Source organism: Lacerta agilis, chromosome 2, assembly GCF_009819535.1.
Source record: "Lacerta agilis isolate rLacAgi1 chromosome 2, rLacAgi1.pri, whole genome shotgun sequence".
NCBI classification, from domain to species: domain Eukaryota; kingdom Metazoa; phylum Chordata; class Lepidosauria; order Squamata; family Lacertidae; genus Lacerta; species Lacerta agilis.
Window position 1 is genome coordinate 34,155,360 of NC_046313.1, and position 22,911 is coordinate 34,178,270.

At 42.6% G+C, this 22,911-nt stretch overlaps 1 long non-coding RNA gene across 2 annotated transcripts in view; it reads right to left on the reverse strand.

Annotated features, from left to right (window-relative positions):
* The window catches only part of LOC117041092, a 157,003-nt gene extending 134,682 nt beyond the window's left edge, over positions 1-22,321 (reverse strand). Inside the window, exons 1-3 of one of the 2 annotated variants that reach the window (XR_004425930.1) lie at positions 22,234-22,321; positions 21,148-21,350; positions 6,262-6,361 (exon numbers count right to left, since the gene is read on the reverse strand). This is a non-coding gene — a long non-coding RNA (uncharacterized LOC117041092). Of the gene's footprint in view, positions 1-6,261; positions 6,362-21,147; positions 21,471-22,233 lie in introns of those variants that run through there. The other variant, XR_004425929.1, reaches the window with a different exon arrangement.
* Positions 22,322-22,911: the final 590 nt, after the last annotated feature.

Consider the following 22,911-nt stretch of genomic DNA (forward strand, 5'->3'; position numbering starts at 1 on the left):
CTTGCCAGCACAGCTATGGCTGATGGGAGTTGTAGTCCAAAACACCTGGGGGATGCCAGAATGGTGAAAACTGCTTTAACTCATGCATGTTGAATGTTGTACTAGGATAGCCAAGGATTAATGTGACATGAGCAGAAATACCGGGTAGCTTGGAGGTGGAGAAAACTGGTCAACCAGAAAAACAGTAAAAGGTCTGCTTCTGTGTACATTCAGGAAAAGATATGTGGTATGTAGCTTAATAAAAACTTTAAAACAGCAGGAGCATACAAAGACTCAGCATATGGTCAGAGAATTTTTCACTCTATAATAAATTATTTCATCTTCTGGTTGTTGTTTATTATACATATATTGTGGTGGTTATGCAGCTTTCATTATAGCCAACATTGTTATCTCTGTTTTTAAACCACCCTTTGGATCCACGGTGGAAGGAAAGGTGGAATACAAATATTTCAAACAAACAAGACTTGTGAACATCACACATATCTGGCTCTCTGTTTGTTTTAATGGCAAGAGGATTCCATGTGCCTTAATGGTACCCACTCACTCACCATCTTTTTATTTTTAAAAATCTGTGTTGTAACCTTGGGTTGCTACTCTATTGTCCTAATTTGAGAAAGTGAACATGCTATCATTTACATGGGCACCCCCCACCTAAGAAGGTAAGTAGAGCCCTGCTGGATGAGGTCAAAGGCCCATCTAGTCCAGTGACCTGTTTTCACAGTGGCCAACCAGTTCTCCTTTTTCATAGTTGCCTTCCCATTCACCAAAATTGCTTATCTTTTAGTCTAATTTAGGGGCATGTTCCACTGCTCAAAAACAGCTGTTAACACCACAGCAGCCTCATTCCTTGGATCCCAGTAGACACCAGGGGCTTGGGAGAAAGGAGCAAGTGATTCATATTTAAAGAAGAAAAATCAAGTCCACGCAGCGCCAGCAGCAACCTTCAGAAGAAAGAAAGAATCTTGCTGCAAGTGGTGTTACCTGGGAAAGTAATTAGGGATGGTATTTACAGCCTTGCTACCATTTTAATGTTGTTTTGCATCTGTTCTCCTAACACTTGGAGAATAGACATAGAGGGGAACATCTGTTTTCAGCTGCAGTCAGACGCGACATTCCCCAGCCAGAGATTTCCCTGCTGTTTCAATGGGCTTTAATTATGTCTGTTTCCGTAACCAGGGTCATCTCCCCTACTGCAGACAGACACAAGCCTTAGCTTGGCTCTGAGCCTATAAGTAACCTGGTGCTGCTCAGGTTTCCTTTCTTTTGCCTAATCCCCTGCTCACTACAGTAATGTGCCAGAGAAGTGCAGATGTCACCTCCACTTTGTAGAGACAGACAGGCATCTAGGCTGAGGGAAGAGACACCACAAAGGAGTGGAAAGCACCGTAATCAGGGTCTTATCCCAACTGACAAGATAAAGAGTATGAAGGGAAGAGAAGGATCCTTCTGAATGAACAGGCAGCCCTCGGGGCCCTGTCAGTTCCACTCACCAGGAAGATCTATATGGAAATCAAAGAAATTTGGACAAAGCTAGGAGGAAGCTTTAAAAAGGTACTTGTAACACCTTCCCAGTTTATATACAAAAATCAATTCCCCCCTCCCCAAAAAAAGGTCATTAAGGATGGGAAAGGGCATGTCCATTTGCAATTGAATTGCTGGAAGTAAAAGATGTCCCTTAGCCTCAGGGCTCAGTGTAAACTCTATTCCTGAAAACAGTTTTACTGCATTTGCCAAGAATTTCTTGCCCCAAGGTGCATACAGATTATGTCGCCACTGGATGTATTTAGAAACTCTCAGGTTTTTCCATTGCAACCCTGCCTCTAATTCAAAAAGTGGCGGTGGGTGGGTGGGGTTGACCCTCAAACTTGTGTAGAGAAAAAAAGTTTGAGCTCCAATACCAAGGACTTTTCCAGACAACTCTAATATTAGAGATTCAGATCACTTCCAATTCCTACAGTCCAGATGTGAGAGACTTTTCAACTTCTGAATGGTGCACACAGCATAACAAAGACCAGCTGTGGTGGCTTCCTGCGAGTGCTCTGTGGGAAACACACTTGCCGTTGTCTGGGGCAATTCAGAAGCTTCTAGTTTTGTGCCACAACAGGCAATCAGGACAGGAAGCTAACATCTGGGCAAATACTAATGTGACAAAATCCCAAGACAATAGTAAGCAGCTTTGCTGAGGGGGTGCTCTCTGCTTCTCTCTCTGTCTCTCTCTCTCTCTCAGACACTCACAGACATACAAACACAAGTGTCCCATTCTGGAGTAGGATATATTCAACAGAAAATAAGAATGCATACAAGTTCCCATACTAAGGAAATACTTTGCTCACTAGCTTTATTTCCCAACAGATGCTTCCATACAGATACAGTTTGTTTTGTGAAGAATGGGAGGAATCCACCATAAAGTGATCATTCCATTAGTGCAATCATTCTGGCTTACCAGAAAAAAACACACCCCCTTTCCCCCCTAGTGCTGTTCCAGGGGTTCTCCAGGATACACACCCTCTGAGCCAATTTCAGGGGGTGGGAGGAGGAGAGGCGGGATAGAAGAGTCATGCTAAAGCAATCTTGCACTACAGTTATACTCTCTTTTTAAAAGTCAGATATTCTGTGGTCTTAAAAGAGACAGAAGAAACACCAACTATGAAAACACCCCCTGTTCCCTAACTCCTTAGGGTCAGGAATATTGAACTTTGTGGCACTCCAGGTATTACTGGACTCCAACTCCCTTCAGCCCCAACCAGCAAGGCCCATGCTCAGGGATTGTGGGAGATGTACAGTAGTTCAACAACTTCTGGAGGGCCACGTGTTCACTGCCCCTGCCTTAGAACAGAGAAAACCCAACAAGGGGGCTAGATTCAAAGAGCATCCACTAGTGCAATGCGGCTCTTCTTCCTCTGTGCACCCCCTGCACACACCCAAATTGGCTGGGCTGCAGGGAGAACCTCACAGAACAGTGCAACGGGGGTGGGAGATTGTTCCATCAGGCAAGAAGAAATGCTCCCATTGATGGCGTGACCTGCACTGAATTACTCCCAGAAAGTTTGGACATATTCCAGCAATATAAGAATTGTCTCTTTTTAAAAAGGCTATACCAAACATTAGCAATATGCTTTTTCACTAAATTCCAGTCTGACTTGAGCATTTCTAAAATAATCATGAAGCTGATATTCATGTTCAAGTACTACTAGTGGTAAGGGAAAAGCACAATACTTTTTTTTTTACTGCTGGTGTATAAACTTCCAGGAATACTTCATAATATTACTTCACCTAGGCACACTGTAGCAAGATCACCACTGTTAATATGCAAGTGTTAGTAAAAATCGACATAGTTGTAGGAGTGAATATTACTTGTAGCATAAATAAAGACACCAATTGGGTTTAATAGCACCAATATCATCCCACTGTCACCATCAGAACACACTTGGCCTTGTATACACAGCCAGTATTTTATGCTAGTTCTGATGGCGATGGTGGGATGCTATTGGTGATAGGGCAGAGGGAGAAAGCATACACATCCTTTTAGAACGTGACATTTTTACCCAAAGCACAAGCAAAATAATTTTAGAAATAAACCCTAGAAAAGGCTTCTGAAAGTGTGATAAGGGACATAAATGCATACAGAGGAGGAAAATCCCAGAATGTTTCTAAATCCCTATTTCCTTTACACACACACCGCAATACAAATTGACCCAGCAGAGGAACCTTTCACATGTGTTTAACATCCACCACAAGATGGCTCCCTGTGCATTTCATTTAACCAGTCCATTCACTTTCTTCAATTAACTGAATATACTGCCTCACTAATAGCACTACCTGCTTTTAAGGAATTGCCTCTTTCCAAGACACCTATAGAATACAACGAATACACCTCTGTCCCAGGAAAGTAAACAGGAATTAAACAATAGAGAATTGCTATCAATCTGAGGCACTCCTTGTGAGTTTTCTTGGAACACTGGGCTTGCCATTGTCACGAGTACTAAATATTCCTTTAGTCTGATCCAGCAAAACAATTCATGACCTTGCTTTGCAACTTTAACCTTAGAAACACCTGTCCCCCCTCCTTCCCATACTTTTCACTCTTGACCTTCCTCTGATCTTGCTGTTCATACAAGCAGAATGGGAGCAAGGAAGCAGGTCAGAGACGGGGAGCCTGTGGCTGCAATACGTTGTTGGACATAATCGCCCATGAACTCCAGCCAGCAAGGCCCATGGAGAGGGATGATGGGAGCTCTAGTCCAGCAACACCTGGAGGGCCACAGGTTCCCCAACATCATTGGGGCTCCTGGTAGTCTTAGCAGGTGCAACTAACAACAGTAGTGGTGTGATCTGTGGCAGGCAGCTAAAACCACCCACCATTTTAATAACCCAGAAATTCCTGAAATAATATTACTCAGAGATGCTGAAAGGAATTTAAAAGAGTGCATGACTTCCCAGACCCATCCATTAAAATGTTGGCATCCATCTGTCTCAAGAGATGATGGAGTGTGCCTCCAGGGGTGAAGTCAAACTGCTGCATTAGCAATACCAAAGTGACCTCCCTAGGGCACAAGCCTGGGCAGTGTGTCTGGAAGTCCTGGGCTGCCCACACGACAAGACCCCTCTCTCATTCTTGCTGATGTGGTCCAAAGGAAAGCAGAGCAATGCATTTGGCACCAGCTTGGCTGCAGGAGTTGCCAGAAGATGGCATACAAAGCACCATCCAACCATCAGGGACTCCACTCCAAATTCTTGTAGTGTTTACTCCTTAGCCTTTTCTTCTCCCAAAGATACCCATCCATTACTACCAGATAAACTCCAGGTCAGGAAAAAAAGATAGCAGCCAGTGGCAGACTTTGGGGTCTCAAATTTCAACAGTGTGCTGTGCAACACTAAAAGTTAGTGCACCCCAATCTCTCTCGCTGTGTTCTACAGCATTGGTGTGGTGCAACCCTCCAGTGTGGTTGAAGCAGTTGCACTACCCTAAAACTGCCTCTACAGGTAGGATGGGAAACTATGTTTTATTTTTGTACCACCTTTTACTCTAAGGAGCGCAAGGTGGTGTGTGCATGGTTCTCCTCTCCCCTTTTCTCTTCACAACAACCTTATTACACTGAGGGACAGTGACTGGAGAATGTGAGCCGCTTTGAGACTCCTTCGGGTAGTGATAAAGCGGGATATCAAATCCAAACTCTTCTGGTCCACTGTCATCCAGTGAGCTTCATGGCTGATCAGAGATTCGAACCCTGGTCACCCAGGTCATAGTCCAACACTCTATCCATTCTATCACATTGGCTTTCAAGGTTCCACATGTGACTGGTCCCTCCTGGGCAGAGAAGCTAAGTTAGGTTGAGTGTTGTTGTTAGGACACCTGAACCTTATAATACCCTCAGCCATACGACTCTTTCTGAAGAAAGGGTGCAGTAATCTGTGCAGGGGAAAGATGGCAATTAAAAGTGGCTTAGTAAATTAAGAAACGGGTAATGGAAGGCAGGAGTTCACATCCTCTCCATTTGCCAGAAGGAATCGGTTACATGTGGTTTGTGTTATGTGAGTCCTGCATACCACACTTGTGATCAAGTCATAGAATAAAAACATTTCTATGGAGTCTGGAAAATATTTGAAATATTATCCTTCAAAATACAGCATAACCTCCAATTATCCAAGTCTCTTAGGCTGCAATCCTATACTCACAGACTCCCACTGAACTCAGTGAAGCTTACTTATGAGTAGGCAGGTATAGGAATGCACTGTTCGTTACCCAAGTTGACTTTTTGTTGTCCATTGAACTAGCTCTCTATATTAAGCACCCCATCCTCTGCCACAGACATCTGGTTATCCATACATTTTGGATGCCTCCCAACGCTCTCTGATAAATGAGAACATACTGTATATACATTACCTTTCAACCTATAAAGGTACGTTTTACTGTTGGAAACCGCAAACCTGCATATAATTCATTTAAAGTGTCATTAGCAAATGCTAAAGTTTCCCAAAGTTAGTACACGCTATCCCAGCTGTGGAAGACAATATATTTGTAAAGCAGCTATAGGATTACAATCATAAATAGGTACAAAATGGAAGGTGGAACTGATCCAATGCTAGCTATAAATCCTGTTAAAAACCAACCATAGAAATCCACAGTAGTAGGGGAAATGGCACAACTAGAAGTCATGACACCCATCCCCAGCTCCACCAGTGCTCAATAGCCATGATGACCCAATCAAAGCTCCACAGAAGACAAGCCGAGTCTGCAACCCCACTTCACATAGCTCTTACCTGGCTAGGTTGGGCTGCAGAATCTCTGATGCTGACCTTCCCATGAAAAACCATTCAAACCCATCCTCCCTGAAGACCTTCCTGGAGATCAGTGGCATCCCTGTGGGAGGAAAAAAGAAGAAGATGAGCTGAAAGGAGGAAGGAGAATCAACTTACAATGACAAGCTGACTTATTTGTATTGCTTTATATGATGTTGTACGGATTTATTTTCTCTGTTTGTTGACATTATGATTATTTTTGTTCTAAATGTGTTTTTGAGTTGTTCTATTTATTACTGTTCATTTGGTATTTTTTTGTGAGCCACTTTCAGCACAGTTTCAAGGAGAAGTGGCATATAAATAAACTGATGGTGATGAATACTACAGAGGAAAATAATGCTGAGAGCATCAGGGCTGATCTGGATGCACCCCCCCCCACAGCATTCAATCAAAAACTAATAATCCAACATCTGTAGGGCCACAGGTTAGCTACTCCTGTTTTCTTGGGTTAAACACGGGGGATGGGATAGCAATTCTGCAAATTTTGCAAGAGAAGCTGGTTGTGTATTGTCTCCTAATATTGCCAGCTTAATTGTCTCCTAATATTGCCAGCAAGAAACCTTTCCCCAATATCCTTCAAACAGTGGGTTCCCATCCGAATTCACAAATCACTGTCTTAACCACCGTGCTACAACGCTCAATTCTATGTACATAAAGCTCAGTCTTTCCAAACAGTTTTTTAAAAAAATGTTCTCACAGTAGATAGAATCATTTCATGAAGCAGTTATCAGTAAGAAGCACGTTAGGAAATGATATGATTTTGAAGGTTCATCTCACGTTTCCTTGGAACCACTCTTGTATAGTTTGTGTATTTTATTTCCAAGACATATATACAATAAAATACAACTAAAATTAAAGCCAGTTATTAAATCATTAAAACAGACAACATAATTTAAATCCCCCCAAAGGCTTAAGAGAGCAGATATATTTTAACCTGGCAACAGAATCCAAAGGAAGCTGAAGCCATCCATGCCTCCAGGGGCAAGACAGTAATATTTTTATCAGATAATGTTTGATTACAAATCAATGTACAGGCAGCGGAGCAGCATATATAATTCTGGTGGAAATCAGGTGCATGCAGAAGAGCTTTTAGCAACTAATAGGAAGCAGCACATTGTAAGTCAGGACTTCACTACAGAGAAGGTGCCTTTTCATGTCACTGCAAGCATCACCCACTGGCAGAACAGCAAGAAATACCCCAATGGTGATTTCAGGGCCTGCAGTGGCTAGTACTGGCAGAGGAACTTCAAGAAGTAACTTAGTCTGAAGTCAGTAAATAAGTCAACATTAGGACCTTAAATCGGACCCTGTGGCCTATAGACAACCAGTGTAGATACCACACTTTCCTCCCACTGCCTACCCCTCAAAATTGGCTTGGGGTGGTATTGAGAGAACCTCTAGAATAGTATGCACAGGGGCAGGGAAGAGAAGAGGGGTCAATCCATCTGGCAAGCTGACATGGTTGCACTGACAGGACAATTGCCACAGCACTATGTTGAATTCCTTCCATACAATAAAGGACACAATACCTTCCAACTCTATGATTCTATGAAATGCAAGGATAACACCAATACAAGGATTTAAAAACAAAGTCACCACTTTGTACTGGTGGTAGCTGTGCTGTTAGAGTAACCATGCTAGTCAGTGTCAACTAGCAATGAATGACCAGCAGAGAGAATGGAACCTGTGGGTTGAAGGGAACAGATCCAGAGAGCCCATTGCCCACAGAATGCTACATCTGGAAATGAAGTTTATATCTTCCACATTGCTTTCCAGATCAGCCTTTCTAGCAAGCTACCTGTCATCTTCTCTCACAGGCTCTCAGCTGTGGTAGATTAGTTTAAAACCGATAGGCTAAACTGGTGCAGAAACAAAAGGATTTCTGGCTTCTTTTCAACGTTTCATAAAAAAGGTGTGCAAATATCTTTTTTTATGACTTTCACATCAGATGATCTGAATCCCACTACAAAATATTTTTTTAAAAAAAACTAAAAAAAACCTGAAGACTGCTTTAAACCAGTTTCAGCTTCCTGAAACTCGGGGGGGGGGGGGGTCGCTTAACTACCTGGATTTGTTAGTATCTGGAAATATACGATAACTTCATTGCCACAACCTAAGATATGCCTACTTTTGCAGGATACATCAAGAATAGGGGTCACTATTCAGGGAGGAAATTACCTACACTTTTACCAGCACATGCAGGTAATATATTATATGATAGCTGTCTTCAAATATCTGAAGGGCTGTCACATGGAAGATGGAGCAAGCTTGTTTTCTCCTGCTCTGGAGGGTAGACACGAACCAATGGCTTCAAGTTACAAGAAAGGAGATTCCGACTAAACATACAGAGAAAATTTCTGACAGTAAGAGCTGATTGACAGTGTAACAGACTCCCTCAGAAGGTTGTGGACTCTCCTTCCTCGGAAGTTTTTAAGCAGAGGTTGGATGGTTAACTGTTATGGATGCTTCAACTGTGATTCCTGCATTGCAGGGGGTTGAACTAGATGACCCTTGGAGGACCCTTCCAACTCTATGATTCTAGTCTGGTTCTGGCATCTAAACAGCAAATATACCAGCACTTCTAATAAAATTTAATATTTATTTATTTTTTAAAAAATTATATCATGCTTCTCAGTACCAGCACCAACTGAAGCTAAGAATCAGGTCACAATTTTTAAAAGTGTGATGGCACCACTATATACTTTTTCTAGAAAGAGGAAATACGAATGAGTTCTCTTTGTTGTTCTTCCTTGCAGAATGTTCTCCTGCTGCTCTTTGCAGACATACAGGGCTTCTTTCATACCTGTAAAGAGCAGCCTAAAAATGACTTGACAGCAAGCACAGACTAACAAGCTGCTTTCCTTCCTGCTGTTCAAAAGCAGTCTCTTGAAGATCTGCTGGCTGGGAAGAGCTTCATATCAAGAAGTAGGCTGGAACACTTCCCTACCAGTCAAACTACCCATAAAGGCAGTGTTGTGTAGTGGTTGGAGTATAAGACTATGGCCTAGAAGAGCAGGTTCAGATGTCCTCTCACTGGGTGACCTTGGCCAGCTCAGAGTCTCTCAGTCTAACCTACCTCACAGGGTTGTTCTGAAGATAAAACGGAGAGGAGGAGAGCCATTTACAACACCTTGAGCTCCTTGTGAAAATGACAGCAATCTTGAAATTATAAAAATAATAGCAACAGTAATAAGGCACCACAATCAGTTGCTTCACAAAACAGGTCACAGTGGTCCTACAAATTCAGGCATCAGTCTGTTGAAACTAGTGCTGTGTCAAAACCTGTCCTCAAATTTCTCAAAAGTTTTCCTGCCTCATTCTCAGTGGACTTTAGAATTTTAGTGGGTTTCAAGACAACCTATCATATCGGAAGGCACAACAAGGCTCATCTAGCCAACCCCCAGAAATGAAGGAATCTTTTGCCCAACATGGGACTCAAGCCCATAACCCTGAGATTCATGCTGTACTGACTAAGCTACTCCATAGAATGTTTTGTTTTTTAAAAAATGAGATACATATTTGGCACACCACTAGCTGAAACTGTTCATCCTGATCACAGCAGCATCGCTGGAACAAGTGAACACTCTCTAATTTGGACTCCCAAGTACAGGACAACAGAGGGCACTGGAGTGGGCTACCTCTTGTGAAGCCAATTCCAGGGCTGCCTGACAAAGTCATAACTGAACCTCTCAGCATGCAGCTGAAAGTACAGAAAGCAGCGGTTGCAATTTCAGTAGTATTAATTCACACTTCTCTATGTGCAAGACTGTGGTGCCTCTGCACAGGCCACTCTGACTCTGTATACCCCCCTTTATGCAGATGGTGGAAGATGAGACCAGAATACACCTCCCATTGCAGTGTTGTTGTTTCCAATTATTGCTGATTCGGTTTAGTATATATCCTAGTAATGTTTGTATCTTTTACTTGAATTGAACTGTGTTCATTTATTTAATTTATATCCCCCTTCAAATTTTAAGAAAAATCACCACACAGTTTATATATCCTAACAAAAAGAAACAAAGGTAAGAAATACAGTGTACATTTCAAAATCATAACTATTCTGCTATTAGTATGTAAAAGGTCCCAAATTCAATCCCTAACATATCCAGGTAGGGATGGGAGAAAATCCAATCTGAAATCCCGGAGAATAACTGCCAGTTAATGTAGACAATACTGAGCTAGATAGACTAATGGTCTAACTCAGTATAAGGCAACTTCATTTAAGTAATATTATTTAACAATAATAAGTACCGTATATTTGAGGAATGTATGTAAATAAAATTTAAGTAGTACAAAACATATCATATGCAAAGCATAATCATATAACATATCACAAAAATATCATGGATATTACAAAAAACTCAACACACGTAACAGTGCAATCACCAAATTCATCTGCATACACATTCATACGACACACAGCTAATTTAAACACACAACCTCCACATACACAATCACACTCTCCTTACATCCACTGCATTACTCCGTCCACTCAGTTCTCAATTCAAGAAAACATTCAAATGTTCAACTAACCCAGGGGTTGTCAACCTGGTCCCTACCACCCACTAGTGGGCATTTCAGGATTCTAGGTGGGTGGTAGGGGATTCTACGGCACAAGCTGAATCCACCTTCTATCAAGCACTGGTGGGCGGTAAGGAAATTTTACCATCAAGAAAGATGCATCAGTGGGCAGTAGGTATAAAAAGGTTGACCACCCCTGAACTAACCAATAATAATGTACAAAAAAGGTCCACTGAATAACACAATTCAACAGCAGCAGGAAAACAAACTTCCCACCCTCCATCTCTCCTCTCAACTCAGTATGGACATCTTCCCCTCCTCTCACCTAGGAAGATTAAGCCCTTACCCACCAACAGGACCTTACATTGTGCGGGATCAGGTGGACCCAGCAGCACACCTGCCACTCACCACCTCCACTGACTTCATTGGCAGATGAATTGACTAAACCTTGTGACTCATACATGAGATATGGGGGGGGGGCAGCTGCGACATTGGAAAGATGGCTGGGAACCAGTCCATCTGGTTTATTAACTTGTTTTGGGATTGCATGGTAAACGGTTGACTATAAATGCCTATAAGCAAGCAAGCAAACGAAAATGTACCGGATTTGCCTTCACTTTCAAAAGACATATATATATATATATATATATATATATATATATATATATATATGTTGGTTACTTCATATGACAGCTACTTTCCCCTTGCAACTCTTTTTTTCTGGTGGAAACCCAGAGAGTGGTATTCTTTCTTATTCTGAAAATTGTGGCAGCTTTAACATGCGAATGTAAAAGTGTTTGAAGTTTGAAGCAGAACGCAAGGCAGTTCTTGCATGTCTCTCTGCTTTGTGAGGAGTTGCATTTTGCCTGTATGTGGTAGCCATTTTGCTTCTGCCAGTTCCTGCACTGTAGTGGACACTCTCTAAGGAACCATTACCTAGACAGTAGTTACAACTAGCAATTATACATGGATAGATAGATAGGTAGGTAGGTAGATACATAACTACATACAGTATTAGCTTAAAAAGAAAAAGAGTACCATCCTGTGACATCATCCAACAGCATGTTTGGACAAAGTTTACCTCAGGGATGTACATTTTACCTCAAGGTTTACCTCAGGGATGCACACTTTGCCTCAAAGTTTACCTTGGGGATGCACACTTTGCCTCAAAGTTTACCTCAGGGACATGCCATCCTTTTGCCATTCAAATGGTGAAGATGTTTTAAAGCAGGCCTGACTGATTAACCACCATCTTTGTTTCAAATGTAACATTTGTTTTTTAAAATGCAGACTCTTTTCAGCCAGCCCAAAGCCACCAGCTCCAGAAGCTGAGACTGAACCTCACCGAGCCCATTTAATTAAATATCCCTCTCTGTGGCCTAATTCTCTCTTCAACATGTGGCTGTCATTTGCCTGTCATCACAGCTGATTTACAATGGGGTTTAATTAAATCCTACGTACATTATTCAGCATTCTCCAAAGGCAGCGCCAAAGCGTCCAAGGGTATTTAAAATGTCACCTGCTGAGACATATCATCTCCCCCTAAATAAATATGACAGTGATCAAACTTTGGCTAATTACAGTGACTTCATTATTTGTTTGTATGTTTTAATATTTAATTGCTTTCGTGTTCATCCAATTATGAAGCAACAGCAAATAGAAATTAACTTTTGATCAGCATGTTCCCAGCCCTGCTAATCAGCACTTCAAAGCCCACACACAATAGGAGGTCATGCAACCTGAGAGAGCTCAACCTTATGCGAATGGATCAGCCTATTTTATTTTATTTTATTATTATTGGGGGGTAGGGAGAGAGATTCACCTTTCCCAGACAGCGCCTGCCTCCCTTGGACACTGCTTCCCACAAGCCTTCTTGTACTGGTTTTGCCCTACAGCTGTGTATATTGTTTGCAACTTGATTCACGTGTTGCCTTTTAGAGGCACGCAGCTGCAAAGTTTATTTCCCCAATCCAACTAAGCTTCCGGCGCTCCAGTCTCACAGTGGAATGCAGATCCCAAGAGCAAAAACCTCGGGATACCAGAGAGGTCGTGCACGTGAGTGCAGGTGAATGCAACAGGGCAGAGTTTGCGAGTTTTGAGCAGGAAAGTAGCAAATGGTGCCTTCAGGCTCTGAAACCCCGCACAATCCCCTCCCCTCTACACCCCCTGCTGCTGACTCCACCCATGTGGAATGGAAAACAAGAGGCAACTTGAGGCAACCAATGAACGAGGCAAAGGAAAAGCGCCTGTTGCCAGGCGATGCCAGCTGAAAGGAGAACGTGAAGGACTAGGGAAGCCCGATGAACTCAAAAGCCAAACTCCTGTAAGTTTTGAGCTGTATTAATTGCTAAGTTTTCTGTACAAAAAATATCTTTTTGGTTCAGAACTGGGTGGTGGCTCACTGTATTGTTGTATTTTAGAGAAAGTATTCTAATTGCTTTCTGCCCATACACTGAGTGTGTATGTATGTGTTTACGACGTGTTGCAACAGCTAACTGCCTGGACGGAATCCCTGAAGGACGCAGGGTAGGCTTATAGAGAGCTGGTAAAACCACTCTTATGTATGCTGTCTGAGATTCCCCTACTAAAATATCAGTATTAACGGTTCAGGATCAGTATTTTACTTGCAAAAGCAATATTTAAGTTTGCTTCCAAACACCTTGTTTATTAAGCATTCTCCTTGATTTGTTTGCCATCGGTTTCTGTATTGCAAGAAGTGTGGGGGTGGGGGGCGGGGAGCAGGTTTTTGTGCAATCACACAATCTGAATTTGCCAGTATGGGGTTGAATCCCAGTCTCAAAGTATTAAAAATGTAAGCATGGGGTGGGGGTAAAATAAGGTGGTTTCATTTTCTAAAGAAGAGTTCTGTAAAACTAAACAGAACAGCTTGCAGACTATAAGCAATGGTAGTTGGTGCGTAATATTAAACATGCCAGGTTGGATCCAGGATTACCCTTCTATGAACAAGAGGTACTGAGACCCAGGGGAGGCTTCTGCTGGAGGAAGAGGGGAAGCAGAGTTTTTGCAATTCCTCTATCACCCTACAGTCTTCCACAATACCTCCCATACTGCTTTGGAGGGAACCCCAACTCCCCAAAGCAAATTTTCAGAGGGGCCGCATGGGAAAGGGAATTGACAAAATTTGTCATAACCCTTTCCCCCTCAGAGAGTATCCTGTGAGCAGAGTTCCATTCCCATAAATTTTGGACCAAAGCCACTAACTTTGTAGAAACAGCAACCTCAAAGCATAGCTGTCAACATTTCCCTCTCTTTTTGCAGGAAATTCCCTTATTATAGCATTGGGAAATAGCAGGGAGAGTTGACAGCTATGCAAAGTGGTTTACAATCAAGCAGTGTATAAATTTTATGAAATAAATAAAATAAATATAGGTGAAAATGTGTCATGTTGCAGCCTAACCCTGAAAATAATGGAATGAAATGCAATAATTTCCTTGATGTCTATGGGCATGTTGCTTCAACTTGCAACACAATCCTTAACATATCTACTCAGAAGTAAGTTCTCTTGAACTTAACGAAGCTTCCTCCTGGCTGCATGAGGTTAGGATTGCTGCCCTATCAACAGCTCCAACTTTCTGGAAGAGATTCTAGGAAGATAGAGTAAGGATAATGGGCCAAGCTTCCATTCTTCATTCCCTAGAGTACTTTTCTGGAAAGTCAAGTAACCATTTCCTTCTTTTCCTTCTGAATTGGCAACTGGGTTACCAGGTGACACTCACACAGAGGCTGGGTTTGAGCTAGAGGACTCTCAATCTCAGTCTCTGCTATAACTACCTCTCCCCCCAACACATGGAAAACATTATGTCAGAATGAAAAACTAAGGCGTGTTTGGGGAGTGGAGTAGGAACTTGAGCAAAACTGGGCAGGAATCTAGGATGCTGTTGACAGTTCATTTCTGCAAAGCCCATCTTCAGTTTTTCATGTGACATAATGCCTTCCGCGTGTGTTTCCTTGCAGAGGAAAGGTTGTTCCAGTGGAATTCTCCATTAGTGTCAGCAAGACCACGTTCATAATTACAAATGTACGCTTAGCAGTTGTGGGAGCTTTTTATAACTGCATTCCTTATCCATGACTGGTCTGGCCTGTTTTCACTTTCTCCCTGGGAAGCCAGTGTTTTACCAGGTTAGTTGCAGCAGAGGATGAGAATGGAAAGGTGTGATTGAAGGGCACTTCCCGGTCTTTAGGAGTAGTCAGTCCCAAGCTATTGAGTCAGTCTGATCATGAGCTTTTTATGGGTGTCATGCTTAAATGCCATAAATCCTCCAGCAAAATTTGAAAGCATGTCTTTCCCCTGAGAATGAAAACGGAATGGATACTGTCCCTACCACAGTAATTTTTTTAAAAAAACAAAATACACACACACAACACACTACTGTTGGACAAGAAATAGCATGCGAGAAAAATAGAAAGGGGGAGGGGGTGGGTGTGTGGGTAGAGAAGAGGGAGCTGTTACTGCAATGCTATTTGGTCACTCTAATTACCAATAATGGCACCTACTGGCATGCCCAACCACAATCAACTCATTTTAAAAGCTATATAATAATGTTTAGGATAGGAAATTAATTTTCATAGCCACTGCAGCTGATTTACTTGTACTGTAATTTAGATTTATTGCAAATTAAATTCCCCCAAGTCAAGTGTTTGACTTGAAGAAGCACCACTTTAATAAAAGGGGGAAATGCATTGCCATAGGCAGGAGATACAGATAATGGCCATATCCGCACCATACATTTAAAGTGCATGGCTTCCCTGAAAGAATCCTGGAAACTGTAGTTTGCTCAGGGTGCTGTGAATGGTAGCTCTCTGAGGGATAGACTGCAGTTCACAGGATTCTTTTTTTGGGGGGGGAAGCCATGTACTTTAAATGTCAATGTGGGGGTGATGTATTTTGGGTGCTGTCCAAACCTCAGTGTACCCATTGAATATATCCCCCCCAGAGGAAGGGTTTGCTCTGGGTTTTATGCATAACAGAATGGTATGCTAATGTTCTCCTGGCCCCCCTCACTTTCCCATACATATATAATGTAATTGGGTCCTTCTCTCTTCTCTGGGCATCTTCCTAGGAACAGAATTACCACCTCCCAAAGAGTACCCATAGTAGGAAGTCAGAGGAGAGGGTCAAGAAGGGAGAAGAGCAGGGGAATCAGAATTTGTCTCCTCTCTCAGTCCACTGCAGGCCCACGCGGCATGCAGGCATTTGGTTCTCTTTCCATTCCTTCTCTGCGTTCCTTTGAAGACAGAGAAAGAAAAGAGGAGGAAGCAGTCGACATAACACTAGGACTCGCTGCTTACAAGGCAAACAAACCTATTCCTGGTTACAGGCAGGACCCTAGAACAGAGGTTTGAGTAGAACCCAAACCTGAGTTTGGAGTAGGCAATGCCTGGCCCAAGGGCTGCACCAGTTATTCACCCCACCCCACCCCTGTCAACAACGTAGATGTATGGATGATGCTAGCCATCCTGAAAGGGAAACTTCAGTGGGCTGCACTGATGAGATCATGACCATATGTTGCCTAAGCATGGCCCAACCCAGACACAGGTAAGCATCAAATCCAAATTAGTATGAGTCATAGTACAGATCCAGTGCCTGCCACCCACTACTCCTTCATTAAAAAAACCCAGCAATGAGTAGGGACTCGTGTGTTGAGAGTCCTTTGTTTCCCCTGCTCTTGCTGCTTTTGGTTTGTGATTTGATTTTAAATTATAATGTTGTTGCTACGTTTTTAGTTTTACATTGTTTTGTTTTTTAATGTGTATGTACTTTCTGTCTTGGGACACGGGTGGCACTGTGGGTTAAACCACAGAGCCTAGGGCTTGCCAGTGAGAAGGTTGGCAGTTCAAATCCCTGCGATGGGGTGAGCTTCTGTTGCTCTGCCCCAGCTCCTGCCCACCTAGCAGTTCGAAAGCACGCAGTGCAAGTAGATAAATAGGTACCGCTCTGGCAGGAAGGTAAACGGCGTTTCCGTGCGCTGCTCTGGTTCGCCAGAAGTGGCTTAGTCATGCTGGCCACATGACCCAGAAGCTGTACGCCTGCTCCCTCGGCCAGTAAAGCAAGATGAGTGCCACAAACCCTAGAGTTGTTCGCAACTGGACCTAACAGTCAGGGGTCCCTTTACCTTACTTTCTGTCTTGGGACCTTTTGAATGATTTATTCACACGTAATTGATCTGGTTTGCCACTATGAGAACAGACTGCTGAACTATGGTAGATAAGTCTTTGGTCTGATGCTGCAGGGCTCTTTTGTTTTTATGGACCTTAAACTAATCCACCAAGACAAATCTTTTCTTTTCTTTTCTTTTTTGAAATACTGGAGATGGTTTTTAATGCTGGTGATTATTTTGATTGGATTCAGTCTATTCCCAGCATTGTTCCAATTTGTATTCAATTTAAAATCATGCAAGTTTCCACCACAAATTACCTGTCATGAAGTCATTTTGTGGTGAGAATATGGCCATGTAAGTTGAAGCCAGGCCTCTTCATATGGGGTAGCAGCTCAACTTTGAGAGGTAGGGCACTGGGCAGTTGACAACAGATCCAAAATTTCTGCCATAAAGAAAAACTAATCCAGATTTTCTAGATACTGGAACTATTGTTTCCCACGAGGCAATGGTGGACTGTTAGTTGAGAAACACAAATCCTAGTCTAACTTGGGTCTGTGGAACTAGTTAAATTGTTCTTTGGAACCAGGCCCCATCTGTATTCACTTCAAACTACCTGAGTAGTAGTTGCTTGTCTGTGATTGGTCACCTGGGTTAGAGAGCTGGGAACGTGATTCTAAAAGAAGTTTCCTTTTTGGATTGGATTACTTGGGTGGTTTGTTAGGCCCTCGCCTCATTTCTTGAGACTGCAATGTGTTATTCTGTTCTTTCTATTCCCCATTCTCTCCAATCACCTTTGTCCTGTTTCATCTAACTTGATTCGTAAGCAGTCTAAGCATGGGCCATTTATCTAGCAAACCATCATCATTGCATTAGTATGAAGTAAAGACTAATTTCAGTGGTAGTAATAACACAGTAAGCAACTGGCAAAAGCATAGTTATATTATGCATTTTTATGAACAGGTTAAGCTTGAGGAAGTTCCTGCATGTTTTCATCAAGACAGGATCTGTCTTTGCCATTGACTAATGTAGAGAAGAAATCTTAAAGCTATCAGGTTCTATATCAGGATTTGAGGCTGTATTCAGGAAATATTTTTTTAAGAACCATGCATTTTCTTGAGCCCATTTCACTGGCATCCAGGACCCTGTCTTCACCTGCCCTTGAATTCATTCTTGCCCTAATGAAGCTCAGCAATCCATTCATAGGCCCCCTAGTTGGACACCTTTGTGTTCCATCCTTTGATTACTTTCACTTGGAAGCATGAACTGCCTCTGTGTTCAGACATTTGAACTGATTTCAGGTGATATGAAAGTGGTTTGTAGTGATGACTGTTTCACATGTGGAAGACCTCCATTGATATTGATTGATATTGCAATCATCCAGTGATAAACATGTATCTGTGAACTCACTTATGCTAAGCCTTCATCAAGTGTTAGTGAGGGGCTTCATGTAGAATCTCCAAAAACGTAGCACGAGTGTTAAAAGTACTTTTCTGCCTCTGCTGATTGTTAAAGAAGACTTGGGGGGGGGGAAGGACAGTTGTATATGTTAAAGAATTCATGAATCCTCATTTCAGCGGTAGGGGCTTTCGTCATTCCCTCTATTTAATATCATTTTGCTTATGTATGTATCTGTTTCCAGCCATTTGACTTTAGTCCATTGGTGAATGATGACTTGCCCAGTTGAGTCGCAGTCTTTTGACATGAGTAAAGAGTCCCGGTCCCAGAAAGGCAGAGCTCTCTAGGTTGAAATTTGCCTTCTTACTAGTGAGGAGAGGTCAGGGAGCTGTCCAGCAAGGCGAAGGAATAGTAGGGCATGCAAGGTTGCTGAATCAGCAGGGGAGCTGTCCAGCTAAGGAATCGGAAGTAGCACTCCACATCTAGGAGCTGGGCTGAAGGAGGTGTTGCATCAGCAACATTCAGGCAGTACAGGAGAGGTTTTATAGTGGTTTTCTTCCTTCTGGAGCATCAGAGGGACCCTACTGTGGTGTATTATTGGAATTAGAGGTTTTCCTTTTAAATAGTGTTCAGAGATGGAATGCCTCATGCTACCAGATTTGTGCTGCATCTTTTGGTCTGAGTATTGGAAAGGTGTGTTTGCCATCCTTCGTGTTTCTGTCTCAACACAAATCTACAGATGTCTGTTCTTCAGGTATACCTTCGTTTACACCATGTTTTTCTTTAATTTCAGTATGACTGCGATCGCAATTGGTTTCATATACTTAAAAAAAAATCTTCAGCTGCAGCTAAATTTTCAGGCTATTTGGGATGAAATGGTTGTACAACTTTTGCTTTAAGCTAAGTAGAATCCCATGTCTTCTGTGTATTTTATGCCAGCCCTTTCAAGTGACTCTCAGCCACCAAGAACCACTTAATACAGGAAAATGGGTCTTTCATGATCCTCAGCTGAGTTGCTTTAAGACTGGGTATCCCATATACTGGTATTTCATGCACCCTTTCCCATATTGCTTTATAGGCATTTCCCACCACCAGTTGTAATGCTGATTTAAATACAGTTTATCCAGATAGTCTGGAGAACACACACACACAAATTCTGGTGATGTGAAGGTGGGAATCATAGGGCTTCTTTTACCAATGTTTATTATACTGATAAAAGAAAATCTGAATAAATGAGGTTGTGGGAATTTGAAATCAGAGTTTTAAAGAGAGAAAAATGAGAAAAAATGGATATTGGTCAAATATTTACATTATTCACTTGGCTTTAAGATTATCAGCATATGATTTCAACTGGTGAAGATGTCCCCAAGTACCAGGATGCTGATTCTTGGAAATGTGCATCGAATTAGCATTTTATGATAGAACCCAGTGCCATTCAATGAGGCTGAATGGTGGAAGATTCAGGACAGGGGAAAAAGGAAGTACTGCTTCATACAACACATAGCTAATCTATGGAATTTGGTACCATGGGATGTAGTGGTGGCTGCCAGTGCAGAGAACTTTAAAGGGGAATTAGACAAATTCGTGGAGAATAAGGCTGTCTATTAGTCGTAATGCTATATATGACCTCCATTTTCAGAGACAGTATGGGCCATATTGAACCAACCTGTTGTGTTGGCAGAATCCAGTGCAAGCATTCCTGCTACAGCAATGGGAATTCCTCCTTATCCTACCCCCATATATGTCCCATGGCATCTCCAAATCTGCTCCTTATGCATTTTTATATTTACCAACTGTCCCAATAGCAGATAACGGCAAATAAGGTGCAATGGATGGAATGAGGTCTAGGTGTTTTCCCAACCCCCTGATGTCAATTGTGCAGAAGTGATATGAACTTTCAGAACTTTGCTACTCACAAACTTTGAAAGTGGCATTGGGCATTGCCCCATCAGACCAGTCAGTGCCCCTTCACAACCTATGAAAATTTTTGACCACATCATCTTGCATCACAATGCCACCACAAGATTCCAGTGGCCTGGGTGGCATTGGAGATAGCCAGCTGCCTGCTTCCTTGAAGTGCTGCACTACTTGAGAAAGCCCTTGTTAGAAAGGAGCCATTTCATCTCATTCTTTTATTTCCAAATCAATCCCAGGGTTTACTTGCTGCAGCCACACACACACACACACACACACACCCCAGTTTCCAGTGGGTGTAATTCAATTCCGAGAAAACAAAATAACCACCTGCGCATGTGGCTGGGATTCCCTCCCCCCACCCCCGCCAGTCCGCTCTCTCGCACTGCCCGTCTTCACCTTTTAAAAATAAATAAATCTATAAGAGAGAAGCCGAAGAAGGGAACTTGATGAGAAATTCGTATGCCAGCCTTCCCACCATTGTAATTTCATTCTGTCTTTGTAATTGTCTGATATTACATTGTTCCCTGCCGGAAGATTAATTAGCTAGTCTTACCCTCCAACATACCATCCCTCTGAAACCCTCAAGGAAGCTGGCGTGGTGCCAAGTCTTACGTATTTGCTATGCAGGCTGGCAGCTGCTTCTCTTCTCCCTTAACAACAGTTGCTGTGCCAACTGACCCCCTTTTCCCCTCCCTCCCCCTATTGCTCCCCTACCCTGCGCCAAAAGAGGTAGCTAAGTTTTAATGGCAAAGGCTTCTTGGTGGGGGTGGAAAAAGGAGGGGAAAGGGGGGGAAATAATAATAATAATAATAATAATAATAATAATAATATTTTTTAAAAAAATAAAAGACCCGCGCGTACACAACCCGAAAGTCTGATTGGCATAATTACTCACACTCATTAAGTATGGCTGCACTGCATATGCAAATCAAGCGAGTCAAGTGCACAAGGCGCGTCAAAGCTGCTGGAGCACCAATAATGCCTTTCAGATTCCTCAGTCCTGTCTAGCGTTGTTGGGAAGAATGCGAGCGAGATGGCATCTTGCAGGGATGGTGTGCCGGACTGACAGAAAACAGCCTTTGCATTCAAGCTCAAGACCTATGACGTTTTAAACAGAGAGATCCTTGAACAGGGAGGACAAGAGAGGGGGGGAAAGAAATCAGGAACAGAGGGGAAGGAAAGAAAATGGGGGCAGGGGGAGTGAAAGGTGGGAAGGCATGGGGAACGTGGCCAGCCATTTTGGATTTAAAGGAAACAGTGGGGCAAAGATGAAGGAAGACACAAACCTGCCTAGATACGGATCCTCGTGTCCTCCCCCCCCCCTTTTTAACTTTTCCTCCTCCTCCCAACAGGTCACCCTTCTTTGCAATCGAGACATGGTCTTTCGCAACTCCCATTAGCTAAGACAATGGCATTTTGCATACACGCTAAAAACCGCTTATTTTGCATTCAGTTGGCAAGGAGCCCGATCCCACACTGAATACCTCGGCACGCTGGGCAGTATATATTTTCCGCTTTTGTTTGGCTCAGTCTTTGTTTTTGGCAAAGGATTTTTTTTTAAAAAAAAATTAGTCTCCCTCTGCCTCCATTATTTCCGCACGTTCATTTTTAATACTGAGAGCAGACTTAAAAGAAAAAAAATCGGCGAATACCAAACAAACATGTTCGAGCATAGGTGTTTTTTTGTTTTTGTTTTTTTGATGAGGGATTGTGACTTTTTCCCCCAGCCAATAGACTCGTTTTGATTTTTCATCCCATTTCTGTTTGCATCTCTGTTTGTGGTCTCTTCCCCCCACCCCACCCCCGTCGACTCTCGTCATACAGTGCTGATGAATGAATTGTTGCTATGTTGTTGTTTTTGGGAGGGGGGATGGAGGGAAGATGTAATTCATAAGCTTAATGAAAAGAAAAATTGGCACGTACATAGATCCTAACACAAGTGGTAGACCAGTGCAAATTAAACTGCAGGCAATTAAGTTACCTTAAAGATTGGATGCTTTTGCTGAGGGTCTCCAAGTAGCTATGACCGTCTTCTAATGCTCCATATTGGTTGGAATGTGACTTGTTTGTTGCTTAGGTTCACTGTTGTTGGGTTGTTGTTTTTTTGCCACAGAGTAGAAGCGATGTGGAGAAATGCCCATCTCCCCCCACCCTACCCTAGTGGATTTCTGGGTGGGATTCTTGCTGTGGCTAAGGTAGCATGGGGATTTTCACAATAGAGGATGTGCTGCTTCTGAAAGTGGGTCATTAAAAAAAGAAGTTGAAAAATGGGAGGAGGGAAGTACCCCTGCAATTAGCAATACTAAGAGCTCGTAAGAATATTTTGGACTGGCTACACCTTGATTACAGTTCTGTTTATGCAAGATGCTGCGTCCAGTGGCAGGAGCCAGGAGCCAAGCTTGCAGATGGTGTGCGTTGCTTTGTCAACCAAGCTGCAATGCACGCTTGTGGGTTTCCACTTGGCAGTCAACGGAGGCTTTGCAAAAACATTTTGTCTTGCCTTCGTGAGCGCGTGCCATCTCTGAGAGACAGCAGGGTTTCCGTGGCACAGTCTTGGCAATAGGGAGCGGTAAAATGTTTCCTAAGCAGATGACATGGAAACTGCAGGAAGTGATCTAATATTGTCATGGGGTCTAATTAAGCTCTACCAAGCTTAATA